The sequence below is a fragment of the Peromyscus eremicus genome, chromosome 1 (genome assembly GCF_949786415.1).
Source record: "Peromyscus eremicus chromosome 1, PerEre_H2_v1, whole genome shotgun sequence".
NCBI lineage: Eukaryota > Metazoa > Chordata > Mammalia > Rodentia > Cricetidae > Peromyscus > Peromyscus eremicus.
Window position 1 is genome coordinate 183288892 of NC_081416.1, and position 22500 is coordinate 183311391.

At 45.1% G+C, this 22500-nt stretch overlaps 1 long non-coding RNA gene across 1 annotated transcript; it reads left to right on the forward strand.

Annotated features, from left to right (window-relative positions):
• The first annotated feature begins 14520 nt into the window (after nt 1-14520).
• Nucleotides 14521-16954, forward strand: LOC131902631 (uncharacterized). Its single transcript, XR_009377098.1, has 3 exons — nt 14521-15085; nt 15390-15417; nt 16516-16954. It is a non-coding gene; the product is annotated as an uncharacterized LOC131902631 (long non-coding RNA).
• Nucleotides 16955-22500: the final 5546 nt, after the last annotated feature.

Here is a 22500-nt window from a genome sequence, read left to right on the forward strand (position 1 = left end):
GGGCCTGGTAGGAGTAGTAAGGGAGCTGAATATGACCACAAGATACTATATGCAAGCATGAAATTGTTAAAGAAAGAAAGAAAGAAAGAAAGAAAGAAAGAAAGAAAGAAAGAAAGAGAGAGAGAGAGAGAGAGAGAGAGAGAGAGAGAGAGAGAGAAAGAAAGAAAGAAAGAAAGAAAGAAAGAAAGAAAGAAAGAAAGAAAGAAAGAAAGAAAGAAAGAAAAGAAAAGAAAAGAAAAGAAAAGAAAAGAAAAAAGAACAAATTAAAATGTAAAACATCTTGGGTAAGATTTCAGTTGAGAAGGGCAGGTCCCAGGGTGGGCAGAGCTGCACACTGGCGGGCAGAGAAGTTGCCATCATCCATGGGTTCTTGCTTCCTGTCTCCGTCCAGGAAGGAAACTGTGCAAACAGCTGCAGACAACCCAAGTGTCGGGGCAAAGCTTCAGCCTGCAGGTTCCAGGGACAAAGTGACCACGAGAGAACTGTGGTCATCTCCTGCCTTGCCTCTCCTTCCTGAGAGCCGAACACTGCATCTTGGCTAAGAAGAAGGGAAGCTATGGACATAGATTTCATATACCTGCTTTGCCTGGGTGAGTCTCCAGGGCTGTGACAATTGCCCAGCTGGGTAAGAAAAACTCACAGCAAGGTCAAGGTGGTGACTATGGAAATGCAGAAATGAGGGTATCTGTTGGTGTGATAGGCTGGGGGGAACACAGAAATGAGGGTATCTGTGTCAGTGTGACAGGCTGGGGGGAACACAGAAATGAGGGTATCTGTGTCAGTGTGACAGGCTGGGGGGAACACAGAAATGAGGGTATCTGTGTCAGTGTGACAGGCTGGGGGGAAACACAGAAATGAGGGTATCTGTGTTGGTGTGATAGGCTGGGGGGGCGGGGCAGGTGTCTCAAAGACATCAGTACCGGTGCCACATCTAAAAGACCCTGATTACTGCAAGAAATGCAAGCTCCATGGGGTCTCTGCATCTCCTTTCTGGGCCCCACAATCTTGCCTGGTCATTCCACTAGATTAGAAAGGGGCCGAGGTATAGAAACTGTCAAGTGTACAGCTGTGGGTGAGATGCAGAATTTTTCAACCATCTCCATCCTTGGGCTAATTTCAACAGCTTAGGTTTGAATCTACCCACATGAAACTGACCTCGGTGCCTAAAGAGGAAGCTGGGGTTGTTGGCCTGGTTACATTATACAGCAGCTCCCCTTTAAGAGGCCCCTAGTTCCTCCCTGGTGCAAGAGTAGGGTCACTACATGTAGGGAAGGCCACATCTGCCCTGGTCCTTCCTCTTTCTCTGCACACAGCCATCCCTCCAGGTCAGTGCTTCTCGCTGTGTGTGCCTTTTAGAGAGTCTCCAGACACAGCACCTCCAGACCTCTGCCCACAGGCCAGGGTGAACAGCTCCTCTGGAAAATATCCTGATATACCCTGTGTTGTTTTCCTGGGGCTGCTGTACCCAAGTGCCACCAACCTATTGGTTTAAAACAAAGGAAGCCCCCATGGTACTGGACTAGAACCTCAGGATAGGTGAGACAGTTGTTTGGCTTGAACTGTTTAGGGGGCCCCCAGGCAGTGGGATCAGGATCCGTCCCTGTGCATGAGCTGGCTTTCTGGAGCCTTGGTGCAGGGAGGAAGGTCTTGGACCTGCCTCAACTGAATGTACCAGGCTCTGCTGACTCCCCATGGGAGACCTTGCCTTGGAGGAAGTGGGATTGGGGGAGTGGGTTAGGGGGAAAGGTGGGGAGTGGGGGGAGGGAGGAGAGGGGGATCTGTGGTTGGTATGTAAAATGAATAGAAAATTTCTTAATAAAAAAATTTTTTAAGAAAAGGAAAATAATTTTCTCGGTTATGTGAGTTACAGAGATCAAGGTGTAGACAACATTGGTTCCTTTGGAAGGAGGGAAGGGAGATATTGTTCCATGCCTCTCTTGTAGCTTGTAGCTTCTGGTGGCAGCTGGCAATGTGTTTGGGGGCACTGTTCATTGTTGTTATTGTTTTACATTGTTTAATACTATATTTAAAGACAGGGGGTCTCAGTCAGGGTTTCTATGGCTGTGAAGAGACACTGTGACCTTGGCAACTCTTATAAAGGAGAACATTTAATTGGGGCTGGCTTATAGGTTCAGAGATTTAGTCCATTATCATCATAGCGGGAAGCATGGCGGCAGCAGTCATGCTGCTGGAGAGGTAGCTGAGAGTTGTACATCGGGAGTGGCAGACAGCAGGAAGAGAGAGACATTGGACCTGGCTTGAGCATTTGAAACTTCAAAGCTTACACCCACTGAAATATTTCTCCTACATTTCCTCTAAGAAGGCCACATGTACTAATCCTTTCAAATAATGACACTCCCTATGAGTTTATAGGAGTCATTTTCATTCAAACTAGCATGCAGGGTTTCATTAAGCAGCCAGAAATGGCCTGGAGCCTACGGAGTTCTGCCTGCCTCAACCTCCTGAGTACTGGGATAAAAGGTGTGCACCACCATAGAGTGCTCCCTTCTGGACCCCAGATTAGGCACAGACCACACCCAAACACCAATTTCCAACACAAAGAGCTCCATTATTAAGCAAGACAAAGAAACAGAGTAGTCGAATCTGAATCAGACAGAAAGAGCAGCAAATCGGCTCTGCAGGAGTAGGTTTTAGGGAGAAAAAAAAAGTGTAATTCTAGCAAGAGAATCTGGTGGGTTAGCCTTGACAGTCAGTTTTAGGAATAAGGAAATGGCCAAATAAGGTAGACAAAAGAAAGAAAGGGGGAGGACCAGGGCCATGTGGGCACCATGTTTACCACTTTTGGCCCCGTTAGAGCCCTTCACTGACTACAGAGTTTAATCCCTGGATGTTCATCCAATGATGGAGGAGAACCAAATCCTGAAAGTCGATTTCCACATGCACGCTGTGGCATCTATGCACTTAGAGGCTCCCACAAGAACACATATGCATCATATACACACAATAGTAACTCGTTCAATAAAAAAAAAAAATAAAGTGAATACAAACGTTTATGTAGATTCCAATATCAAAAGTTTACCAGAAGTAAGGCAAAGTCAAAAGCTGACACACAGCATCAACGTGAGGAACTTCACTGAGGGCAACTGTGGGTCTGGCCTCTGTGAGCAGTCTGAGTCAGGCTTGATGCTGCCACACCATTTTTCCTTTGCTCTGTTGGCATGCTACTTCATGGGTCAAGGGTCCTGGGCAGCTGTGGTTCTACAGCTTTGAAACCTCATTCATTGTAGTGGCTTGAAGGAGAATGGACCCCCTGGGCTCATACATTTGAATACTTGGTCTCCAATTGGTGGAAGTATTTAGAAAGGATTAAGAGGTGTGGCCTTGTTGGAGGAGATGAGGAGATGGAGTTACAGACAGGAGCCACCATGTGGGAGTTGAGAATAGAGCCCTGGTTCTCTGGAAGGACAGTCAAAGGTCTGAAAAACCCCCAGAGACCACCAAGGAGATGGTTTCCAGTGTAAGCACATAAGGGTCCTTTTATTGTCAGGTTTGAAACTGGGCCACCACCAGGCAGATGGAGGGAAATGCAGTGGCAGTGGGCCCAGAGGTAGAGAGATTTTATAGGGAAAAACTGCAAGCTGGGAATTGCTGATGGTTTTTAGCAGCGCTCTTACCCTGTGAGGAAAAGTCACAAAACATGACGGAATCCACTAACAAGAGTTTTATTAAGACAAGGAGAAAGGGACAGACGTGATCAGGCCTGTAGAAGAACATGTGTGAGAAGCGGGCAGGGGAACATGGGGCCTGTCTTTTTAAGGGCCAGCTCCTACCTGCGCACACATATGCGCATAGATCACATGGTCATGCCATGCAATTATGTGACCACACAGCCATGGGGCATGGGTTACGTAGGACTATGACCTGGAAATGACTAGGTGGAAATGACTAAGTGTCCCACAGGGCATGCGCGACCATGGGGGCGTGGTTGGAATTTCTATCAATTGCATGCTTTGGCAACTTGGGGTTGGGTACAAGGGATATAGGGCAAGGTGATTTTTTTGAAACTATTGGTCTAGACTTTTGGATTGTACTTTTAACAGGAAACCACAACTTGCTCAGCAGGATTATCTGGATATCTTCAAGGGCCATAAACTGCAGACAGAATGTCTGTAGGAGCGTATTGCCCTGTATCTGTTCTAGTTGTCATGGTCCTTTCTGGAACTGAGTACAGCAGGTAGTATAAGATGGTGGCCCTACCCTTAGATGGGGACTGTATTACCTTCACAACATGTGCTATCTCTCCACTCCATATATATTTTATATAAATATTTATATATTTGAAAATTTCATACATATATACAATATATCTTAATCATTTACCCCCTCCACTCCCCCCTTTAACTCCCTCCAGGATTCTCCATAATATCTCCCTCCCAAATCTCCCTTCCTTCCTTCCTTCCTTCCTTCCTTCCTTCCTTCCTTCCTTCCTTCCTTCCTTCCTTCCTTATCTCACTGAGTTCAATTAGTGTTGACCATATGCCTATTTGTATGAAGTCATCCAGTGGGACATGGCAACCTACCTGTGGTTACACCCCTAAAGCAAAGTGACTCCTCTTCCCTCAGCAGCAATTAGCATTTCAGCTAAGGATGGAACATCAGAGCCCTCACCACTCCATGCTGGAATCCCCTTTCTGCCCTGGCCCCCCCAAACAGGGCTTCTCTGAGTGGCCCTAACTTTCCTAGAACTCACTCTGTAGACTAGGGGGCCTCAAACTCAGAGACCTGCCAGCCTCTGCCTCCCAAGTGCTAGGATGAAAGGCATGTACCATCACTGTGTGGCAACCATGCTGGAATTTTAACTGGCTTGAGTCTGTGCTGACTACTGCTGTGAATTCATATAAATCTTCATGAGAGAGGGTAAAATTACCCAGCACATTGATTTTTAAACAGTTACTGAGGTAAAAGTCACAGAACATAAAACTAGCTACTTGAAAGTCTACACAGCAGGGACAGTTGGTATATTCACAGTATTGTGCAACCACCACCTCTATCTCGTTCCAAGATATTGTCATCACCCCCACAGAAACACTATGCTTATTAAGCTCCCCACACCTCCTGCTCCTGGCATCTACTAATGAGCTTTCTGTCTCTCTGGATTTGCATATTCTGGATAAGGTATGAAACAGAATGATACAACATATAATCCTTGGTCCCTCACTTTTAGTTAGTATGTTTTTTTCATTCCATTCTCCTGCCTCCACCTCCGAAGTCATCCTCCTGCCTCCAAGGGCAGAGATTCGAAGACAGGAATGCAAATTATACCCACTCTGTGTGGAGCTAGGGGTAGAATCCACTATTCTATGCATGCCAGACAAGCACTCTACCAGCTGAGCTAGATCCCCAGCCTTGAATTTATTTATTTATTTATTTATTTATTTATTTATTTATTTATTTATTTATTTTGGTTTTTCGAGACAGGGTTTCTCTGAGTAGCTTTGCGCCTTTTCCTGGAACTCACTTGGTAGCCCAGGCTGGCCTCAAACTCACAGAGATCCGCCTGGCTCTGCCTCCCGAGTGCTGGGATTAAAGGCGTGCGCCACCACCGCCCAGCCTTGAATTTAAAAGCAAGAATTAAGAAGATACTTACTGCCCAGCAGTAGTGGTGCACAACTTTAATCCCAGCACTCGGGAGGCAGAGGTGGATCTCTGTGAGTTCGAGGCCAGGCTGGCCTACACAGCTAGTTCTAGGACAGCCAGAGCTGTTGCACAGAGAAACTCTGTCTCCAATCAATCAATCAATCAATCAATAGGTATTAATGAAGGAGGAGGAGGAGGAGGTTACCTTACCAGTCATGGCCATTCTAATGGCTACCACCCCACCTTCAAGCTTTCTCCTAGTTAGCTTTGTCAAATTGACAAGCCTAGAATCATTTGAGAAGAAAGCCTCCACTAAGGAATTGCCTAGATCAGATTGGGCATGTCTGTGGGGGATTGCCTTGATTTCTTGATTGCTAATTTATGCAGGAAGGCTCCCACTCACTGTAGGTGGCCCCATCCCTAGGCAGGTGGGCCTGGGCTATATAAAAAAGCCAGCTAAATATGAGCCTGGGTGAGTGAACCAGCAAGCAGTCCCTCTACAGTTTCCGCCTCCCAGTTCCTGCCCTGACTTCCCTCAATGACGGATTGTTACCTGGGTGTATAAATTAAGTAAACCCTTTCCTCCCCAAGTTGCTTTTGATCAGAGTGTTTTTATCACAACAACGGAATGAAAGTAGAACAGATCAGAACTCCAACAAAGATATATCAGTCCAGATAGGACACTGACAACAGACCAGAGAAATGATCCTATTATTGGTGGTCTCGGGCTTGACCGGGTATTTTCAGGTTTTTTGGTGTTTTGTTCAAATAACTGAAGACATACACACACAAGTGGTAAAGTAGCAAGTGGTTTTATTCAGAATCAAAGGGAAAATACAGGGGAGATACACTACAAGATCACACCAGGCTACTCAACCTAGAGGGCTCAAGAGCCCTTGGTCACTACTGGGGCTTCCTTTTGTGGGTCTAGGAGGAGGGACTGGTTGCTAGGGGCAGCATGGAGGTGGCCTCTTGGATTTGATTGATAGGCCTAGATATGTAAGCCTTTGTTTGCTGCACATGTCTTTACCCATGATGCATCTGATTTTAATCATGCACAGGTATAATACAGTAAACAGCAATTTTCCTCTAAATGCTCATTCAAAGGATACATTTTGACTTACTACTTATGCACCCCAAACCATTTCCCTTAGTTTCAGGATGTTTTTGGTCACAAAAGAGGAGTCACTAAGCAGTTTTTAGGGAGGAATGACATTATGCATATGTACATGGTGGGGGGTCCCAAATTGACATGCGCATTTTAAGGAAAGTAGTGCTACATTGCTCTAGCCAAGTGGCATCCTGGGTTGCTCAGCTATTCCTACACTTTCCTACCTCAGTTCCACCCAAGTCTACCTTGGTAAACCAGTGAGTTTTACCAAGAGTATAAGGGATTACTTATAGGAGCTGGGCTTACACAGTTAAGCATATCAGAAAACAAGCTCACCCCATCATAAGCCATAACTCATAAAAGCAGCATCCCTGGAAGTGCCTGCAACTTGCGCAGGCAGACTGGAGAGCCTCTTCTCCCCAGCAATAGTGACTGCCTTAACAACCCTGGAAGAGGGGCCTTGTGAATATCCTCAGCCGGGACAGCTTCACCAGCCTTGCAGGTTTTGTTCACTCCCTGAGCCTTGCGGATTCCGCTCACTCCCACCATTTTATCCTCTTCCTTCTCAGACAGGAGGTAGTGTTTCAAGTCAGAGGAAACAGCTGCTGAACAGTCTCTCACTGAGCTTTCTCTTCCAGGGCTGTGTCTGTGCTATGGAGATGAGGAAGAGAATGGTGAGTTTCCACGTGACCTCTAGATGTCCCCCATGCTGCGCTGTCCATGACCCTCTCCTTTTGTAGTAGCTGTAAGTGTTGCAGCTCTGAGGAGAAAGAGTTCCTCCGCGCAGGTGTTACATCTCTGAAGGGGAAAGTATCCTGGCAGTCAGGAGCCAAGGAATACCACAGAGTCACACCACACAACAAACCTCACACAAGAGCTTTATTGGGACAGACACAAGAGAGTGATTGCCTTTCCCAGGGTCAGAAGCAGCAAAGAGCTGAGCAGGCAGCAGGCTTTATGTAGGGTTTCTTGGGGAGGGGTAAGGTAGCATCTTCCAGGATGATTTCCAGGGTTGGGATTCACGGGACTTCAAGTCCTGAGCTTGGGGTGAACTCAAGAATTGGTGGGTTTCCAAACTCAGGGTTGGTTGGTTTCTGAGCTCAGGGGTCGGTGGCTTTCTGAAACCCAGAAGTGAGCTTGGACTTTTTACCCTACAGTAGCTACTATTTCTGTTGCTGTGATAAATGCTGATAAAGCAGCTTAAGGGAGAAATGGTTGGTTTTGGCTTACTGTTTGAGGTTGTAGCCTGTACTGGAGGGGAAGTCACAGCAACAGGAGCTTGAGGTAACTGGTCACATTGCATCCATGCTCAAGGAGAAGAGAGTGGGCAGATGAGATGGCTCAGCCAATAAAGGCAGTTGCTGCCAAGATCGACAACCTGGAACCCACACAGTGGAAGGAGAGAATCAACTCACAAAAGTTGTCCTCTGACATCCTCATATACACCATGACACATACTCACTTTGTGCACACACACACACACACAATAAAATTTTATTTTAAATTTTAAAAAATTCTTTTATTTATATGAGTGTTTCTGTGCACATATGTAGATGTACCATGCGTGTGCAGAACCGAAAGAAGCCAGAAGAGGCCATTGGATCCCCCTTGGAACTGGAGTTACAGGCAATCGTGAACTGTTGTGAGGGTGCCTGACCCTAACCTGGGTCCTCTGCAAGAGCAACCAGTGCTCTTAACCATGACCCATCCCTCCAGTCCTAAAATTTAAAAAAAAGAAAGAAAGAATTTAAAAACATTTTTAACCGTGTGTATGTATATGTGTTTGTGTATATGAATTCGGGTGCCAGAAATCTGGAGCTAGAGAAGCAGGTGGTCATGAGACACCTGAATGGGTCTTCTGGAATGCTCGGCCACAGAGCCATCTCTCCTGCCTTGAGAAAGGATACTGAAGAATGAGAGAGCCATGAATCCTTATGCTCAGCTCACTTTCTCCTCAAAAATGATATTCTTGCATTTACTTTTGTATACGGGTTTGTGGGATGTGGATATGTCACAGCATGTGCATGGAGGTCCGGGGATTTTGAGTCAGTTTTCTCCTTTCACTGATGTGATCTCAGGGATCAAATTCAGGTTGTCAGGCTTGGCAGTGAGAACTTTTACCAGCTGAGCCCTTCTGCTAGCCCTCTCCATTTTACACAACGTGGGACCACAGCCTAGGGAATGGTGCCACCCATAGTGAACATGTCTTTCCATGTCAACTGAGCTAATCAAGACACCCTCTCATAAGCGTGGGTAAAAAAGTCGGATGATTATAGATTTCACTGAGTTATAACTGAGATTAGCCATCACACCTTTAATCCTTTAAAATTTTAGGAGAGGTTCACTGTGATGAAGAGTTAATTAATTCTGAATTCTTTCCAGAGGAACTTCCCAGACCTTCCATCAGTGCCTGGCCCAGCTCTGTGGTCAAGTGCAAGAGTAACGTCACTCTTCGATGCTGGACTCATTTCCAGAATGTTACAGTCACTCTGGGAAAGTTACACAACTCTGGGTACCAGCAAGAGCTGAGATCAGCGGGAAAGGAGGCTGAGTTCCACCTCACTAACCTGCAGCCTGAAGATGCTGGGGGGTATTTCTGTGCCTACAGGACAGCAACCTCCCACCGGTGGTCAGGACAGAGTCAGCACTTACAGCTGGTGGTCACAGGTGAGTGGAGCAGCCTCAGATCTTCTCCTCGCATGCTTTAAAATTGTATTTATTTATTTGTCGGGGGTGCATGGATGTACACATGCATGCCACCGCCTGTGTGAAGAGGTCAGGAGACAAGTTGTGAGGCTTGCTTCTCTCCTGCCACTGCATGGGTCTGGGGATCAAACTCAGGTCATTACACTTAACAGCAAACACCTTTACCCATCCAGCCAACCCTCCACTCCCTGGATTTCTAAAAATCATTTTGTGGTGCATATGATATATGTGTGGGTGTGTGTGTGTGTGTGTGTGTGTGTGTGTGAGTGTGGGTGCAAGAGTGCCGTGGCATACACATGACGATCAGATGATGGTCTTCATTTCCTGCCTTGTTTGAGGCAGGGTCTCAATTTGTATTGTTGCTGTGTCCTCCAGACTAGCTGGCCTGAGAGGTTTCAGAGGTTTTTCCGTCTCCACCTCCCATCTCTCTGAGGGAGTACTGGACGACCAGTACTACCAGATGCACCAATCCAGCTTTAGATGGATTCTGGGTATCTGAACTCAGGTCCTTAATACTTGGTCCGTTATCCACTAAGTCATTTCCCCAGCCTGACTTCTTGAGTTTTAAAATAATGCTATAATAATTACAAATATAATTAGTTATGATTATATTTTATAATTTTATATAACTTGTATATATATTACTAATTATATTTGTAACTTCATCTTCTTAGTATTATAATGATTGTTATAATAATTAATAAATAGATATAATTGATTATATTTGTAACTGATGATGATGATGATGATGATGATGACAAAATTGGCCTTGGCCCAGGCTATCCTTTAACTCATTATGTAGTCAAGCCTTGAACTTGCTATGTAGTGGAGAATGGCCTTGAACTCCTGATGCTCTTGTCTCCCCCTCCTAGGTGCTGGGATTATAGATGTCCACCATGCCTTGCTCTGATTTTTCGGTCAAATTTGTATTATTGTACATCTCTTATACAAAGTGATAGGTTTAATGACATTTTCCTTCAAGTCTATCATTGCTTAGCTTTATTGACCACTCGATAAGTTCCCTTCCCACTCACCCTCTTCCCAAATGGTCAGATCAGTTCCTTTATGGACATGTTCCTTCTTTTCTGATGGGACTTGGCTGGAGACTCCAGGAAGCAATAAAGATGCAGTAACTCAGAGGGGACTGGGGAAGTGGGAGCTGAGTGCAGGGGATAAGGTTCTGGCTAGGGATTCTAAATTGGTCTCAATGATATGGTCATAGATGAATGTCTCAGTAGAGTGAATTAGTAGAAAATCTGATGTGCAGTAAGGTCAGTAGATCAGAAGATGAATATATGATGATCCAGAGGACTCAGCTTGGAAGCAGCCACTTATCACTGGGTTTTTAGAGCTAAATGTGAGTACATGAAGTTCTAATGCCTGTGAATTAAAATCTACTAGGGCGATAATGTGTAATTGATTTCAAGGCAGTGGGCACATGGTTGGAGCATCCGTGATCGAAATACTCAGGAACAGGACAGTCAGAAATGAAATCCCAAGAAGAAAATCATAGACAGTGAGTGGTCATGGTTGGTAGTCTATAGCTGCATAGGAAATAACCATGAATTTGGAATCTCAAAACATCCCTTTTTTTTTTTTAGACAGGGTCTCCTGTAGACGAGGCTGGCCTTGAACTCCTAACATAGTCAAGGACAACCTTGATCTGCTAATCCTTTTGCCTCCACCTCCCAAGGGCTAAGACATAGGCGAGGATCCCCTCACCCAGTTTACGTGGTACCAGGGGATCAAACCCAGAGTTTTGTGTATGGTAGGCAATGAATCAACCCACAGAACCACATCCTTAGCCCCATTAAACATCCATTTATTTGTCTTACAGTTTGTGTGGGTCTGGGGACAGAGAGGTTTAGTTGAGCTCTCCGCTTTGGGTCTCAGAAGGCTACAGTCAAATTTTCAGGGCTGTGTTTTCGTCTGGAAGTTGGACTGGGGAAGAATATCCTCTTTTGCACTGGTTTAAGTGGGGGTTCTTAGATAACAGCATGCTGTTGTAGGGATGACACTCAAACACCCTGCTGTATTTGCATGTTTTTTGGTCAGAAGCAAGGCCCGAGTATCTATCTGCACTCAAGGGCGGAGGAATACACAGAAGTGTCAATATCAGGAGGGGAGGCTCATGAGGCTACTGAGAGGCTGTCCATCACAGTTCTGGTGGGGGAGAAATACCCAATCACACTGCCTTCTGAGGATGAGCCTTTGCCAGGGGAGAGAACAGGAAAGCCAATATCAAAAAGTGTGTCTCTGGAATGGAGGAATGAGGTAGAAAAGAGAACAGAGAAAGAGGAAGAACATAAGAGAAGAAGATGAAAGACAGAACCTAGAGCTTGGGTCCTGTCCAAGTTTCATTCCTATTACTGTGATAAAATACCATCACGAAAAAAAAAATTTTTTAAAAAAGCTTATGGAAGAAAGAGTTTATTAAAACTTCAGGTTTCAGCCCATCCTTGAAGGAAATCAAGGCAGGGACTTGAGACCGCTAGTTGCGTCCACAGCCGAGAACTCATAGCTCTATAGTCAAGAGCAGAGAGGGAAAGAACACACCCAAGCCTACTGCCCAGCTCCTCTTCTCTACCCTTACACAGTTCAGGACCCAAACGTAACGAATGGCATCGCCCACTTTAGGCTGGGTCATCCCTTACCTGTAAACATAATCAAGTCCATCTCCCAACCCATGCCCACAGGCCAACATGATCTAGACAGGACCTCAATGCTCTCTTCCCGGGTGATTCTAGGTTGTGTCAAATTGTCAATTAAAACTAATCATCACAGGTGTTTAAACTGACCATGGATTCTGTCAACCAGAACAAGACTCCACTGGCAGCATTGGAACGAGAGAACAAAGTGATTGATGTAGCTTGAGTTTTCCTGCCTGGCCCACAGTCAGGACAAATCTCTGACACCCGCCAGTCCCACAGCCACTCAGACCCAACCAAGTAAACACAGAGACTTATATTGATTACAAACTGTATGGCCGTGGCAGGCTTCTTGCTAACTGTTCTTACAGCTGAAATTAATCTATTTCCATTAATCTGTACCTTGCCACATTGCTCGTGGCTTACCAGCATCTTCACATGCTGTTTCTCATCATGGCAGCTGGCAGTGTCTCTCTGACTCAGCCTTCCACTTCCCAGCTTTATTCTCCTCCTTGTCCCGCCTACACTTCCTGCCTAGCCAATGGCCAATCAGTGTTTTATTTATTGACTAATTAGCAACACATTTGCCATACAGAACATCCCACAGCAATTGATTTATATGTTGTAAGAGTGTCAGGATTTTAGAAAGTGGGTTTGGAGGATGGAAGATGATATTAGCTACTGTGTGTGGTGGTTTGAAATAAAACGGCCCCCAAAAGGAGTGACACTAGTAGGAGGTGTGGCCTTCTTTGAGGAGGTGTGTCACAGTGGGCATGGGCTTTGAGGTCTCTTTTGCTCAAGCTTCCCTCAGTGTGACAGTCACTTGACTTCCTGTTCCCTGCAAGCACTCTCAGCTCTAGCACCATGTCTGCCTGCACACAGCCATGCTCCCCTTCATGATGATATGGACCGAACCTCTGAAACTGTAAGTGAGCCTCCTCAATTAAATGTGTTCCTTTATAAGAGTTGCTGTGGTCTTTAGATCACTAGCAATAGGGGAGAGGGGGCCTGAACTGGCCTACTCCAGAAATCAGATTGGTGAATACCCTAACTGTCATCATAGAGCCTTCATCCAGTAACTGATGGAAGCAGATGCAGAGATCCAAAGCCAAGTACCAGGCAGAGCTCTGGGAATCCAGTCAAAGAGAGGGAACAGGGATTATTTGAGCAAGGAGGGTCAAGATCATGATGGGGAAATCTACAGAGACAACTGAACCAAGCTAGTGGGAACTCATGAACTTTAGACCAACAGCTGTGGAACCTACATGGGACTGGACTAGGCCCATATGGGAGAGAGTTGTGTAGCTTGTTTTCTTTGAGGGGCCCCTGGCAGTGGGATCAGGATCAATCCCTGGTGCATGAGCTGGCTTTCTGGAGCCCATTACCTATGGTTGGATGCCTTGCTCACCCTTGATGCAGTAAGGAGGGGCTTGGACCTGCCTTAACTGAATATACCAGGTTTTGCTGACTCCCCACGGGAGGCCTTACCCTTTTGGGTCGGGGGGAGGCTGGGGAGAGCGGAAGAAAGGATGAGTGGGGGATCTGTGGTTGGTATGTAAAATGAATAAAAAAATTTCAAAAAAAAAAAAGAAAAAGAAAAAAGAATTGCTGTGGTCATAGTGTCTCTTCACAGCAATAAAAACCTTAACTAAGACAACTGTGTTTTAGATAGTGGAATGCTTTCTCTTTTATTTTAAAAAAAAATCACTTAATTGACAAAGATTGTACTCAAGATGCACATTGTGTAATGATTATTACAAATTGAATACATCCCTCAACACCCACACTGTACATCACAGTCCTACAAATGGATCACATTATAAATGAAAACTTCCCATCTTTTTATTCAGTGCATTCTGGAGAATGATCTATGATAGCTATATTTTCTGTTTTAAATAAGTGAGTTTATTAAGTAATAAATAGTGAGAGGGGGGAATAGAGGAAGAGAGAGAGAGAGAATGAATTACCAACTTGGGTACTCAAAAATGTGATGATGCCTGTCTTTAATCATCACTGGGAAGGCAGGTGCATCTCCGTGAGTTCCAAGTCAGCCAGGGGTACATGATGAGACCCTGTCTCAAAAAAAAAAAATGGATACCAAAACATCTAGCAGGAAACCTAGGTTTTTCATGTCTTGATGGGCCAGAAAGCAGAGAAGCTGGGTCAGAAAGAAGTAGTACTTGGGGCTGGAGAGATGGCTCAGCAGTTAAGAGCACTGACTGCTCTTCCAGAGGACTGGGTTCAATTCCCAGCACCCACATGGCAGCTCACAACTGTCTCTAACTCCAAGATCTGGCACCCTCACACAGACCTACATGCAGGCAAAATACCAATGCAAATGAAATAAAAGTAAATAAATTATTTTTTAAAAAAAAAAAGAAGTAGGACTGGATTATAACCTTCTAACTGCCCCCACTCCATGGCCCTGCTTGAGCTGGCTAGACCCCTTGTCCAAAAGGTCCCACAGCTCCCCAAGACAGTGCCACCAGTCTGGTAACTGGGCTTTCTGGCTCCTGGCTTTTGTTTTGTTTTTATTTTCAGGCAGGAGTTCACTACACACTTGAGGCTAGCCTGGAACTTACTATATCGCCAAGACTGGGCTCAAACTCCAAATCCTCTCACCTCTGACTGGAATGCTGGGATTCTAGGAATGTGCCACCACGCCTAGTGTGTCTGGAGCCTCTTAACCGTTGTGCTAAACTGTTTGGGGAAGCAAACTGATTCTGTGACTCAGTTCTCAATAAATGATCCAATGTACGGCTGTGAGTGAGATGCGCACACGGAATTTCCCGTGTGTAAGGCTCAGTCTGGACCTCTTCAGCTAGACCGACATGTGCTCTCGGGATCATCTCACGATACGGCTGCCATTTCTGTCTCCACCGTACAGATGGAGTGGGAGGAGGTGGAGGAGATTCCCCCAGACCATCAAACAGCAAACTCATCTTCCTTACCACCTTCAGCTGCCTCTGTATCTCTCTCCTCTTTGTCTCCATCTACTTTATCTACAGACGCACTCAGCAAGGTGAGCTAAGAGTTATCCACGCTTGGGAGGGAGAGGCAAAAGCAAAATTCTAGTAAGATGTGGGCACACCTTTAATTCCAGCACTTAGGAGGCAGAGGCAGGTGGAGCTCTGTGAGTTCAAGACCAACCTGGTCTACACAATCAGTTCCAAGTCAGCCAAAGCTACATAGTGACACCCTGTCTTGCGCGCACGCACACACACACACACACACACACACACACACACACACACACACACACACATACACATGTGTTTACATAGACACATATATATGTAAATTCTTCTTCCTGGTATGTTTTATAGGTTCATCACATGAAGAGCCCCCCAAGAGGTAGATGAATGCACAGTCCTTGGCAAGCCTCTCACCCCACTTCCTTCCCACCCCATTCTTCTGAGACTCCATTTAAATGTCACCAATTGCTATGCTCAGCCCTACCTCCCCCCAGCCTGTTTCTGCCTCACCTCCCTCTCCCTCAAGCTTTCATATCCTATACTTCCATGTTCCATTTATGTTCTCCCCCTCCCCTCAATTCCCTCTCTCTCAAAACCAGCCATTCTAATTTCCCAAGGCAGGAGGAGGCTATAGGTAAGTGGTAAGATATCAGAAAACCATGAGTTTTTTTTTAAGCAAACAAAGGGATGAGCCCTTTTATATACTGTTGGTGGGAGTGTGAACTAGTGTATCCACTAGCGGAATTGCCGGCAGGAAATAATATAGTATGGAGGTTTCTCAGAAGTACTAAAAACAGAACAACCAAATGACCCAGCTACAGTTCTACTGGGAATTTGCCTACAGGAAAATTCTCCCCCATATCAACAGTTCAGTCCTAGGTTTCAATTTCTTCCAGGGGTTCATTCCTCCCAGCCTGGCCTGACAACAAGAAACAGATCCCTGAAAAATGCACCCTGGGGGCTGGAGATACGGCTTCTTCCTCTTACAGAGGACCGGGATTCCATTCCCAGCATCTACGTCATGGCTGGCAGCTGCCTGTAACTTCAGTTCCAGAGAATCCATGGCATCCTGCATACATACACTCAGACACACACATAAAACAAGATCATACATTTAATATATATGTACAATAATATATATATTAAAATAATGTACCCTGGAGCTGGGCAATGGTGGCTCATGCCTTTAATCCCAGCACTTGGGAAAAGAGGCAGGTAGATCACACTGAGTTCGAGGACAGCCAAGGCTACACAAACAAACCCTGTCTCCAAAAACAAACAGAACGTACCCTGATTTCAGCTGAAATCTGGACATTTGGAGCCTTTCCAGCCCCACAGGTAGAGGAAGGGTGGGTGGTATTAGATGGGTAAGCTACCCCTGAGTTTATTATGGGTATGTGGTCTCAGTTAGAGACCACAATCTGACTTTTTAATTCATCATTGTAAGATTTCTCTAACATGGACTTCTTTGTTTCAGTGACACCGAGTGACCCCATGTGTAAATATGAACATGAAGCCTGCTGGGGTGAGTGACACCTGGAATCCAACACACAGGAGGCAGAAGCGGAAGACTGTGAATTTGAGGTCAACCTGAGCTGCATATGGACAGCATATCCCAACACACATACACAGAGATGCACACAGAGATGCACACAGACAGACATACACAGACACAGAAACACAGATACATACACACAGGTACACATACAAGCACGCAGAGAGACACATACACACACGCACATGCTTTGCTTCCAAAGTTCCGTCACTCTGGTTTGCAAGGCATTGTTTTAATATAGGAAGGAATGAAAGTGTGAACATTTGGATTATCTATATAAATATCCTTAGCTCATGAGCAGCTTTTGGATAACTTTCTTTTTTTATGATTTTTGGTGTTTGGGATTGTTTTTTTTTTTTTTTTTTTTCCAATCTTTGTCATTGTTTGTTTGTTAAAACAGGTTCTCACTGTGTAGCCCTGGCTGGCCTGAAATTTGCTATGTGGAGTAGGCTGGCCTTGAACGCACAGAGATCCACCTTCCTCTGCCTGCCAAATACTGTGATTAAAGGCATGTGCCATCATGCTTGGCCCTCTTTTAAAATTTTTAATTTCACAATAATTCAATCATAATAAAAAATAAAAAATATAAATGGAAACACATAGCCTGACATTGTCTAGACTGTGACATCTTCTCCTTCTCCTCCTCCTCCTCCTCCTCCTTCTTCTCCTCCTTCTCCCACTCTTTTTAGTTTTAAATTTTCTTTTTTGCAGCCTTGAGACTTAAACTCAGGGCTTCACACACATTAGGCAAGCACTCTCCGGCTGAGATACAGCCCCATCCCTATCTACCCTTAGTTTATTTTCCCTCTCTCCCAGTCACCCAGAGGCAAACGCTTTGTAAGGCAGTCTATATTTCTCTCATGCTGTTTTGTTTGTTTGTTTGAGATGGGGTCTCAGGTAGCCCAGGCTAGCCTCAAAGTAAGCCGAGGATACCCTTGAACTCCTGATCCTCCTACCTCCATCTCCCATCAGCTAGTAGTATTAGAGCTGCGCCATCATGCCTGGATTCATTCTTGTGTGTTTTTTTCCATATTTTTATTAAATAAGCATCTATTGATAGTCAATATATGGTAATATTTATGCTATTAAATACATGCATAAATACATACAAAATCATGTTTTGTTTTGTTTTTTACCCTTGCAATATTTGACACAATTGAAACTTCCTAAGGTGCTTTTAAAATGTTTATTATGACACTTTTCATGTGTGTGAGTAGGTACACACCTGTGGGGGTCAGAGAATAACTTGTGGGGGTTGGACATCTTCTTCCACCGTGTGGTTCCCAGGGATCAAACTGAATAGTCAGACTTATCAGCAAGCACCTTGACCCACTGAGCCATTTTTTGGGCCCATTTGAAACTGGGTTTTGTTGTTGTTTTCAAGACAAAGGGCTACTCTGTGTAGCCCTGACCATTCTAGGACTCTCTCTGTAGTCGAGGCTGGCCTCAAACTCAGAGATCCCCTGCCTCTACTTCCGGAGTGTTGGGGTTAAAGTTGTGTGCCACCACGCCTGCCTTGAAATTGCTTTAATCTAAACTGTAGATTCAAATTTGGATCTGGGTAGGGGGCCTAATGTTTCTATATATTAGTTTATGTCTTATTGTAAACCCTCTTTGACAATTAGCTTAGTTTAGCCTCTTGGATCAAAGTAACAAGGGGAAAAGTCCAAGTAAGCGAGCCCTAGAGAGGAAGGAAGGAAGGAAGGAAGGAAGGAAGGAAGGAAGGAAGGAAGAAAGGAAGGAAGGAAGGCTGGTTATGTAAGCAAACTGAAGAAAACCCAGAGCTGTAGAGACATCCTCAGATGCCTGCATCCACATAATGAAAAGCACTCCAGCTTCCCTTCCTTTACCGCTCATCTCCATTTCTATTTCTGTGTTATTATTATTCAGAGCAGCTGTTCCTATGAGTCTATGACTGATAATGACAATTCCAGGCTTACAGACTCACAGACGTTTAGCCAAGGAGAAAAGGGAGGGGTTGGGGGATCTTATTTACTGGATCTGTTAGGGAAAAAAAAAAATTATAGACTCCCTTCAGAAGAGGCTAGAAAACTAACTCAGAGAAGTGTTGAATGTGGGAGTTTTAAAAAATCAAATATTTGAACTGAGTTAGTACAGTGCTTCCCTAACATACCCAAAGTCCTGGGTTCCATCTCCAGGACATAAACAGACCTGAAATCCCAGCACTCAGGAGTTGGAGGAAGGAGGATCCAGAAGTTTAAGGCCATCCTTGGCTTCACAGTGAGTTCCAAGCCAGCCTGCGACACAAGGCACTGTCTTACAAAAGCAGGGAGACTAGAACAGTAGCAGAGGACCTGGGTTTGGTTCCCACCACTTACGTTGGCTGGGTCCAGGTCCAGCTGATACGATGTCCTCTTCCATCCTCTTTGGGCAACCATGTGCCCACACCCACACAACGACACACATGCATATACATAACAATAATTTTTAAATAAAGCATAAAATCAAGCATTTATTGCTTGCTTTTTTAAACCTATAATTCAAGACAAACAATAGTTATAAGGAAAATTTGTTGTTATTTAATTACAGTAATGAATCCATAAAGAAGACACCCTCCAAATCCTATCTGTGACTAGGACAAGCCAACATCACCAAATAATAACAGACATCCTGTCTCGGTGTCTACCTTTCCAGAAACATCAAAGTAGCATGTTGGGAGGCCTTACTGCCTGGCCAGAGGTTCAGTCTATCAAGGCTTGGCAGCTTTTTCCAAAGCTCAATGACATGGGGATGCCTCCCACCCCCCACCTCCTCCACCCCACCCCCACCCTGGGCCTCCTGAGGAACTTCCTGCTCTCTACCTGCCCTTATCTGGAGAATGTCCCCGGGCCTGGAGGACTGACCTTATCTGAAAGCTGACTCTAAGCCTGGATGTCTGGTTTATCTCTAGCGTGACCCTTGGCATAGTTTCCTGTTGGAAGCCTTTCCCTGATGCACATATGATAACTGAGACTTGTGCTGGGAGCTTTGCTATAGGACCCTGCGCCACATACGAAGCCTTATGATAGGAGCATGCCAGTTAATGCAAGCTAGGGTTTGTCTCAGGCTCCCCAATCCTATATATTCCCTATATTCTGGAATAAAGTTGAGCAGATTCACCGGTCATCTGCCGGAGAGCTTCCTCTGTCATACCCACAGCCCTCCGAACCCTGTTCCCCACTTCAGCTCCCTCCATCTTCATGGACCAATGCACCAATGATCCCAAGGAAGAAGCAGAATCACAGTGGGATCAGAGGCCTGTAAACATCCAGAGGAAAGGTGGGAGGGATGTGAGACGGTCATCTTTCTCATTTCCACAGTGATGAACAAAAGACCCAAAGTTCTCACAACCAAAAGTATTTATATTTCCAAAGTCATGAAGGCTCAGATCTAAATCCCAGATCCTAGAGCCTCAGAAGATAGAAGTTTTTTGTTTTGTTTCTGAAAAGGAGCAAGCAGTAGTGATTTTAACTTGTGGTTATAGGAGTTCAGCACCCATAACTGATACATAAATAAGCATGGCTGGTTATATTCAAATAAAATTTTACAAAAACACATGGGGGACCATAGTTTGCCAACTCTTGATCTGGACAAACGCATTGTGTGACTCTGAAAGAATTACCAGGATAAGAACTGGAGGGACAGAACTATGTGTTCTAGGGTATCAAGGAAGACTTTTTTTTTTTAAACCCCAGGATGGGATGCTTTCTCATCTTTGATGAACTGGGACTCTGGAACCATCCATCATGTAGTGGTTATGGTATGTCCTGTGGGAGGGCTAAATCCCACAGTACTGTGGAAAGAGACTGAGCACGCTCAGCAACTTGGTTCCATTCATGGTTTCTCCTTCACAGCCTGAGTCATTACCACTCTCAATGCAGTGATGGAAGCCAAATGAACACTCTGTACTACATACGCAGAGACCCACAGGGACAGGTACACCCCGTCACCCACAGGCAAGCCTGCTTTTTTTTTTTTTTTTTTGGTTTTTTCGAGACAAGGTTTCTCTGTGTAGTTTTGGTGCCTGTCCTGGATCTCGCTCTGTAGACCAGTCTGGCCTTGAACTCACAGAAATCTGCCTACCAAGTGCTGGGATTAGAGATGTGCGCTACCGCTACCACCACCACCGCCGCCCCGCAAGCCTACATTCTTATAGAAAGCCACCAGCATGTCAGAACCGCAGACCAAAACTTCTGCAGAGTCACACAAACTTGAAGACACGAGACATGCCATGCAGGTATACACAAAGGAGATGACATACACACATCTTACAGTTCTGAAATCAAAGGTCATGATCTTCAACTAAGTCTGACTATTTAGGCTATAAGCCCTAGACCATCATTACTCCCTCCACTTCTGTTCCTGATTAAGGTCCAGGGCATGAGAGGTAAGGAGATAATGTCTCCTTTCATCCAGACTGCTGTAACAATACACCATAGACTGCAAGTCTTATAAATAACAAATGTTCCCATTCTGGAGGCTGAAGTGTGAGATGGAGGTATGACAGATCTGTTGTCTGCTGAGGGCCCAATTGCATCATAAATGGCTAAATGGCTTCTTTGTGTTGCTTTTTTTTCCCCCAAGACAAGGTCTCTGTAGAAAGGCTACAGACCAGCGTAGTCCTGGCTGTCCTGGAACTCAACTCTAGTCCAGGCTGGCCTCAAACTTAGAGATCCGAGTGCTGGGATTAAAGGTGTGCACGACCGCTGCTCAGTCTGTGTCACTGCTTTTTTAAGGGAGGGGTGGGGCAGGGCCTATGGGACACCTTATCAGGTAAAAGTGCTTGCCGCCAAGCCTATTGAGTTGAGTTATATCATCAAGACCCACATGGTGAAAGGAGACAACTGGCTTCCACTAGTTGTTCTCTGACCTTTACATGTGCACACATACACACACACACACACACACACACACACACACACACAAATAAAAGGGGACTTTAAAAAATTTAAGCCAACCAATGGGACTAAAGAGGTGTTTCCACGGTTGAGAGCACTTGTTGCTCTTGCAGACAGCGGACTGGAACTTGGGCTCCAGCACCCACACCTGATGACTCACAACTGCCTGTTACTCCAACTCCAGGGTTCTGATGCCCTCTACTGGCCTCCACATGCACCTACACTCATGCACATATCCACACACAGATACACAGACACACACACAGAGACACACATAGACACAAGGGTTGACTCTGCAGCTCAGGCTGGCCTGGAAATCATGGCAATCCTCTTGCTTCACCTCCCCAAGAGCTGGGTATTGGTAAAATTATTTAGGCCACTCCACGTAGTTAAAAGGAGATTTATTTAATGGCGTGACTTACAAATTAAGGGATAGGTAGGTCGCGGGGTCTGGGGAAGATGTATCACAGTCCAGCGGTGTTCTCTGGAGCTCTGCTTTGTCCACCTCCACCATCCAGGGTCCTGGAACAAAGAGAGCGTTCGCCGATCCAGATCTCGGGTCCCCAGGCGCCTCCCTTGGCCCCGCCTTGCAGGCATGACAGTTGCCAAAGTCTCAATGGGGGTTGGAACTTCCAGAACAAAGCTGGAATGGCTACCCACTACATCTCCCCCTTTTTGTCTAAATAAGAAGGTTCTAACCTAATACAAGACTATATACAAAGGAATGGTTATCAAATATTGTCCAGGAATAATGAGGAATAATGACCTAGATAAGATGGAACTACAACCAATGCAAACAATATCAAGCAAGAAACACATATTAAAATCCAGAGAAGTATAGAGCATAGGTAAATGGCATGTTACAAAGATCATTCCAAAAGGTGTCCTATCCTAAAGAACCTGAATCTAATACTTAATATGTTCTATCTACTAAGTTGTAACTATAACTGCTAGTCTTCAATCCCATCAAAGACCTGAGAAGGAATATAATGGTACCTGAGAAATGGTA